Source organism: Atta colombica, unplaced genomic scaffold (assembly GCF_001594045.1).
Source record: "Atta colombica isolate Treedump-2 unplaced genomic scaffold, Acol1.0 scaffold32, whole genome shotgun sequence".
NCBI lineage: Eukaryota > Metazoa > Arthropoda > Insecta > Hymenoptera > Formicidae > Atta > Atta colombica.
The window spans coordinates 625,663-633,554 of NW_017259426.1; the positions used below are offsets into that span (position 1 = coordinate 625,663).

The following is a 7,892-nucleotide window of genomic DNA, read 5'->3' on the forward strand; positions in this document are numbered from 1 at the left end:
ATGACTAATAAAAATACTTTTTAATAAAAATACTTTTAATAAAAAGTTTTTTTTTCGAGCCACTTATAATACTTTTAATAAAATACTTTTAATAAAAAGTTTTTTTTTCGAGCCACTTATAATTTCTGTACCTACGTTAGTTCATGCACTGAACAAAATTTCTAATTGAAAATGAACGAATCAGAATTTTCAGGTTAAACTTATTAGAATTTTAGTTGAAATAATTGAAATTCTAGTTACATACAATATTTCTGTTAAAATTTATTAAAATTCTTATTTTTATCAGAATAATTATATCAATAATTATATCAGAATTCTATCTCAACTAGAATTCTAGTAGACTTATCAGAAAATTTTGATTCATCCATTTTTCACCAAAATTACTACTTAATCCAACCAAACCATTTTTCTCAGTGTGAAATATGTATAATTTTTCTTTCTGATTTCTTTCATGTACATCAATTATTATTTGTATATTGATACATGTATTACCCAATCATTTTAAATTGATATTATGATTCTAAAATTGATATGATATAATATCAATTTTAAAATGATTAGATAAAACATATATCAATACAAATGCATTAATCCCGGATTGTGCATATGCTGTGTGTCCTTCCTTTCTCTTTAGTTCTTATCGAACTTTCTTATCGCGTAATTTTAAATGAATACACGATTAAATCTCCCTAGAAGTAGATAACATGACGATAACCCACGCAATCAGCCGCGTAAACCTAGCTATCTGAAACACCATAAGCGCTGCGGTCGAATTAATAGGAATGCTGTAAATTCCGAACAAATAGAATTAATCCCCCGCAATCGGTTCGCCATATGTTAGAGCGTAAAACACAAAGGGTGACAATACAATCCAAGAGAAATTCCTTCCGTGTGTTCACGCGATTTAATTAGATTGCTTAAGTATTTTTTTAATTGTTTTTATTATTATACGGCCTATTATATATATTTACATTGTATATTATTTTTATAGTATATCGGTAATATAACACGACACATATTTATTATTATTAATATAATATAATATTTTCGCAATTATTGTATTATTGTGATATTATACGTCCATATTGTAAAAGTAAAATATGTAATGCGGCTGGATGGGTGACTTCCGCTCGCGAGTCTCCGACGGAAACGCGAAATTGGCCGTTTAAACGGACTATAAGTCCGCGGAGTTGCCATGGGAACGGTATGGTGACGGCGGTGGCAGAGCATGCCGGGACGTGGGAGGCTGCGAAGGGGATGAATAGACGGATGAATGACGCACAATTAACTAATTAAATCATCCGCCAACCCCTCGCGCGCGCGCTCTCTGTCTCCCGAGTATCATCCCCCTTTTGTTAGTAGAGTTTCCGCCGCCATCTCCTCGCCATTGTTTCTCTCCGTTTGTATGGACGGCAGGATCGGTTCGAAAAAAAAAGAGAGAAAGGAGAAACAGAAAAAAATGAGATTCGGGCCGTATCGTCACGCCGCTACCCTTACGGTTCGTCAAGTCGATTTAAGCCAAATTGTCGATCGAACTGTCCGTAAAGAAACGAATCCTCCTTAATTGCGGTTCCTCCGGAGGGGGAACTGCTTGTTTTCCTCGGTCGAACAATGTCGATTTGGTGAAAACTCGGTTCGCTCAATAAAATATATCCCGCGAAGTACGAATATTTGAGTGATTATTGATTATAGAATAGTTAAATAGAACGCTAGTTTAGGTTTATTTTGAAAAAACATGATCCGTAGGTGAGACATTGATCTTTCATTCCTAATGGCTCGATTTTATTTAAAGAAAAAAAATTAATATTGCAAGATGAATTTAAATAGTATATTTTTTTACGTATTGTAAAGAAAAGAATGAGAAATTTTTATTTTATGAATAAATTACGCATGAAAATGGATGAATAAATTTATCCATTGTTTTATATTGCTATTCGACTTTACATTATTAATATATGATGTTTGTAGAAGTAAAATAATTTTGTTGGAAATTATTTCATTCATTTTTAACAAATATTTGATTCTCTGCAAGTAACGATACGTAAAAACGGAAACACGCACGATTAGAATGAATTATAAAAACGGCGTTTACCAAACTATATGGTGTTCATTTTCAAGATATTTAATTTCACTTTGCGATATCTTGGCGTTAAAAGGAAATGGCAATGCTGTTTTTTCTTCGACGCCCTTCGGTAAATAAAACCACCCTTAATTTCGTTTGTGCCTTCTACTAAGAGCCTCCCCATTAACTTGAAAAAATATCTTCACAGACCTTCACAGGCCATTAGAGAGAAATTTGTAACTCGATTTACATTTACATGGGAGAAAGATTTCCCAAGAAATGAGAAAATGCTCACATATGACAAATCCTGTTATGACAAACGATATGCGATAACATTTTTTTTCATATCAAGATGATATAATTTAATTAAAAACTATTTTACCCTCTTGTTTATATATATTTAAAGTTCATACAATATTTATTTACATTAAATGCGATAATGCGCTTTTAGAATAATGTTATCGGCAGTATTGCGAAATAAGAAGCATTCGAACGTGTGAAATAAAATGTCAGCGCGGAAAATTTTGTATTTCCATAATCGGCAAATTAAACATTTGCCGTCATTAAATCATTGGCATTAAAATATGTAAAATAACAGTGAAAATAAAAGTCACGTGTTAGCAGTTTTATCGCACGCGAGATTTATCGCTACCTCCACGATTATTTATATATTTGCCGTTGATATCGGTACCTGCAATTAATATCGTTAAAACGCTTAAGGATTTTCTCAACGCGTGCGTATCGTATAAAAAGGTCATAAATTCGCGATGAATAATTTATTTCTTCCCGATGTGCCCGGCGGGGGACAGTAATTATTACAATTGTACTTCAACTCGCGCGAACTATTAATCATTGCTAGCGTGCCTATATAACTATCGCACAATCGGAAAATCGATGACGTTTCGCAAGCTAATCCAAAAGCCAATTATCGACTACTGTCGATCATTGTTGATTAATGCATGCATATGCTAACTAAAAAAAAATGTAGAGCCTCTAAAATATTATACAGACACGCCAGTGTATAGTAAAAGACAAACAACTTTGTTGCTTTTACGAACACAATGTAGTTTGCATAATTATTCCATTAATGCTTCCTTGATACAATTTTATTAAATACATATGGAATATAATAGCATACAAAATAGTTTTTAACTCCATTTTACATCATTATATTTAATAAAAAGAAATAATATTTTTATTTCTAGATGTAAACTTGCAAGTCGTAGAATAACAATTATGGGCCGTTTATAAAAAATAAATAAATTTGATCGATTACAAATAATTGTAACTATATATTGTATATAAAATTTATATTTCTTAAATCTTATACTGTCAATTTTTATTATTTTCTTTATCCAAATGGTTTTCAAAATTTTAAACTATGATTATGATATTTCCAATAAGTATTTCCAATAAGTATTCGATCAAAGTTTTTAAAAATAATTGTTTGTTATTTTAGTTTAACCCTTTTTCTTATCTTTCTAGACATTTATTCCAAAATAAAATAATTTGTCTCTAAGATATTCGCATCTAGTACTTGTATAATTCCAGTAATACGATCGTAATAGTAACGATGATGTTTTGCCATTTCAATGGCTATTCCATTCGGTGGCGGCAATCGATGGCCGCAGAACCGCGCTAATTAGAGCGGCCGCGGTACGGGCCATCCATTCGTAACGCGATATGGATAACTATCTAGCAGCCAACGGTGACGTGAGGTTTGAGGTGCGGTGGGTGGCGATGCCGGTTCGGGCACGGGGTACATCGTGCAATACGCGGGCCCTGACACGTGCACACATCCCGCTTATAGCGTGCTAGTTAAATTTCGATACGCCGTTACGCGCGGCACGGGATAGATGAAACATGGTGTTGTCGTAGCGTCGCCGCGCGCGGGCATAACGCGCGACAAATATTCCGCAAATAAAAGCTCGCATCATCCTCCCCCTTCGTTGTCCCGCGCCCTCGTCCCCCGATCATTCCTATTCCCCACGTTATTTACAGAATGTCGCGCGGGGGTGGTCCGCGCGGCCGCCGGCAATTTTTAACAAGTCGAGCCGTGTACCGACGATGGCCTCCATCGAGCATGCTGTGGGGGAGGGGGTGGTAGCGGCAGGGGCACATTCAATGTATTCGACGCGCGTTTTATTTCGTGCCACACGCGCGCCCATATATGCGCCCTCTCTCTTCCTCGCTCTTTTTTTTACGTTTTCCCTTTTTTGTGCTTGTTTTACGCTACCGCTCGATTTTTTTCGCCTTTTTTGGTCGACGCTGGATTGCTCGGCAACTACCAATCAGGATCATCTGACAGGAAATACCCCGCGCACCCGTCACCGTTCGCCACTTGTGTCCGCGGCGTCCCCGTCGCCACTCCGCCTCTCATTTCTGCTACCCTTCCTCCCTCCGTCCCGGGGTATCCACCGCCGCCATCGCCATACGTTCACTGACCAATTTGTTCGATAAAAGCCCTCGACTGATTGGCCTGACAACGTGGCCACGGCTCTTTTTTCCGAGCGCGAAATTTACCGTGGTAACCAGACCCCTTGTTGCACCCCCAACCTCCCTCAAGCCTTTGCCTTTTACCTTCCAAATTTCTCCGCCGCCACTTAGTACCATCTTTCCTTTTTACCTTCGTCTTTTCCTTCTTCGGATTTCTCAGACAGTTTCTGTGATTCGTGGCAAGGTTTGCGAATTAGTTGGCAAGCGATGCAGTTCGTTGATCTCGTGAATAAAGGTTTTGTGGACAAACGCGGATGAAAGGATGCACCTTTCCCATTTTGCAGAATGAATTACGAAAGTTTAATTAAAAACTGACGAAACTTATTTGATGAAAAATTATTCAAGATAGTTTGTGCAAAAGTTTTCGAGAAATTTTAATGAAAGATAGCTGACTCTCTTAAAAGAAATTTATTTCCTATAATAAAGTTATCTTTTTATAATAGAAAAGGAATATAATTATTAAGTATGTAATTATTAAGTATAATTTTCGACCCATGTAAAATTGAAAATGACTAAGAAAGGATAAAAACCGTCAATTTTTGCTGCCAAACGTACAAGCGCTTGCGAACCAGGAGCACACAAATAATCGTGGATCTTGAAATATAAATTGAATTACTCCTTTTTAGAGCCAAATGATATTTGGCTCTAAATCCGATTGCACAATCTTCCTGAGGTGCACATCGACTAACGCTGATGCCGACGGTATGAATGGAACTGACATCAAAGGTCAATTATAATTGTATTCAATTGACAATTAAATTGTCATTAATGGACTGGGATTTATATCTCTAGTTTAAGCGTATGAGATTGACGTATCTGTTTTCAGTCTATGATTTATGAGTTTGAAGTTTAGAAATTCACGATTCTAGTTCTAAAAAGCTAATTTTTATACGTTTGTTTTTTTCTCTATTTCAATCATAATCAAATGTTATATATTTGATGTTTTATATATATGTCATATATAACATTTTGAAAATTAAAACATTAAAAATGATCATTATGTGTCTCATATTTATGGCAAAAATGCTTTGCTTATTTACTCAATTCATTCACATTTTTACATATGTTTTCTTCATGTTTATGGGAAACTGATTTCCAACGTGATTCTGCAATTTAACTATAAAAAAACTATAAAAAAACGAATACATTTCACTTCTCGATTGCGAGCAAAAAATGACGACTTTATCCATCTTGAACAATGATTGATCTCTTATGTTTTTACATTAATTATTTTAAAAATAATTTTAAGGATATAGTTCGAAGATAGTTGCAAATGTCACCGTTATCGAGATCATAAAATTTGTGTAGTCGGCCAATATGGTCTGGTGGAGCGGTACATTAGACACGTAAACATGTACTATCTGCTCATCGCAGCGGCAATCTGTCTTTCGACGTTGCCTCTCACTTTCGAGTTAATAGCTGGTAATAGCCGTCGAGAGCTAACATAACACAACCTCCCACGCATGAGTTACCATCAATCGACGATATCGTTTGACGATTCACTCACCCATGCAAGGAATTTCGATTTTGCGCAATACGCGTCTCCCTTGATCCCGCGAATTTTCTGACGAGGAAGTTTAATTTTTTCCTTTTTTCTTTCATAAAAATTTGACTGCAAGTATCATGTATGCTCGACATTTTCGTTGATTACTAAGCGTCGAATTAAATTCTCATTAAAGTAAATTTTAATAAAAATTTATAGAAAAATAAGATTTCATTATTTATTTGTAATTTTATTTGTTTGTGAAATGTATTGTAATTGCAAATGTTATTTATTATTATATTATATAACAAATATTTTTAATATATTATATATATTATATAACAAGTTATTATATAACAAGAAAATAGATTCTTAAATATCGTTATAAGTTTTTATTAATTAATTTTAAATTTAATTTTAAACATTCTGAAGGATGTATTAAGTATATCTGCCAAAAGTGACTGGAATTGTGAATTGGAAATTTATATTCTCCATAAAAACTATAATAAAATCCAAAAATTATTATGATATATATACATAAAATTATTCAGTAAAGTGTTAATAATTAATAGATTTAACAATATAATTTTATAATTTAAATTATCTTTTATCTCACTTATTTTTTAAAAACATGTCTTCTTATAGAAATAATTTTTTATCTACATTTTAAATTGCCATAAACTTTTTGTATTACTTTCAATACAATATAGCAAAATTTAGTTTTTTCATAACTTTTTTAAAAAATGTAACACATTCTTAATAAAAGAACTCGCACGCGTCTATTCTTGCGCTATCTCGCGCGCTATTTGTTACAGATCCGTAGTCGGCGATAAAGTCGCAATCAACGTGTTTTTTTTCTGGGATTGGCACTGCCATCATCATCACTGTCGGCTTAGGAAAGAGCGATTTATGAGGATCGTTATCGACTTTAACGACTGTTATCGGCAATCCTCGATTTTCTCGCAAATTATTATCGAATCATTAATTTATCAAGCATTGAAACAGGATTAATGATTTTAACATGAAGGTCAAATCGTCTGTTGCAATAGTTGCACTTTCCAATTATGCTTGTAATTATTCTAGATTATAATAAAAATCATGCGATTTGGAAATTGGATTCAGAAATTCCCCTTTTGAAAATTAAATATATATCTTTTTCATATTTACTGTAAATAATATATAATGCTTAAAGCATAAATCGAGAAAAGAGAAATTGTATTTATTTATCTTAAGATAAAACTCTTATAGAAGTTTTTTAAATAAAATTCTTAAAATTACTTCATTATGATATTTTTATCAAATAATGAAATTTAAAATTCTCTGCCTTATCATGATAATTAAATATTATTTAAGATATATGATTTATTATTATTGATTTATCGTTATTTTTTACTTTCTTTTTATTGAGTTGTCCGGAAAGTTCGTGCCGATTTTGAAGGAAAATTGAAACGTAGAAGATTTAAATTTTTAATTTCATTTATTATATTTAAATCTTTTGCGGCACGAACTTTCCGGACGACCCAATACTATTGTATAACTTAAACACTCATATGAATGATATCTTATCATAAAATAGCGGATTTCAATTTACGTTGTTTTTTATAGCGATGATAATTATTGCGATTTTCATCAGATATCATGCGATTAATTACTTGTATTGTTCTTCGGTGCGGCGATCATTATGATATTTAATTAATTACAAGCATCAGCATTTCGATAAATTCTCTTTGATGGATATTATTTATGTTTTTGTTAATGATGCAATTTAAAGTATTATTAATTTGAATAATACTTTATATACTTTATTATCAATTAAATTTGTAATTCACTCACAAATATATATATATATAT

The 7,892-nt window shown here is 33.0% G+C and overlaps 1 protein-coding gene across 1 annotated transcript in view; it reads right to left on the bottom strand.

Moving 5' to 3' along the window:
* Positions 1–7,892, bottom strand: part of LOC108690396 — a 22,395-nt gene that overhangs the window by 12,890 nt on the left and 1,613 nt on the right. The gene's annotated exons all lie outside the window — the stretch shown is intronic.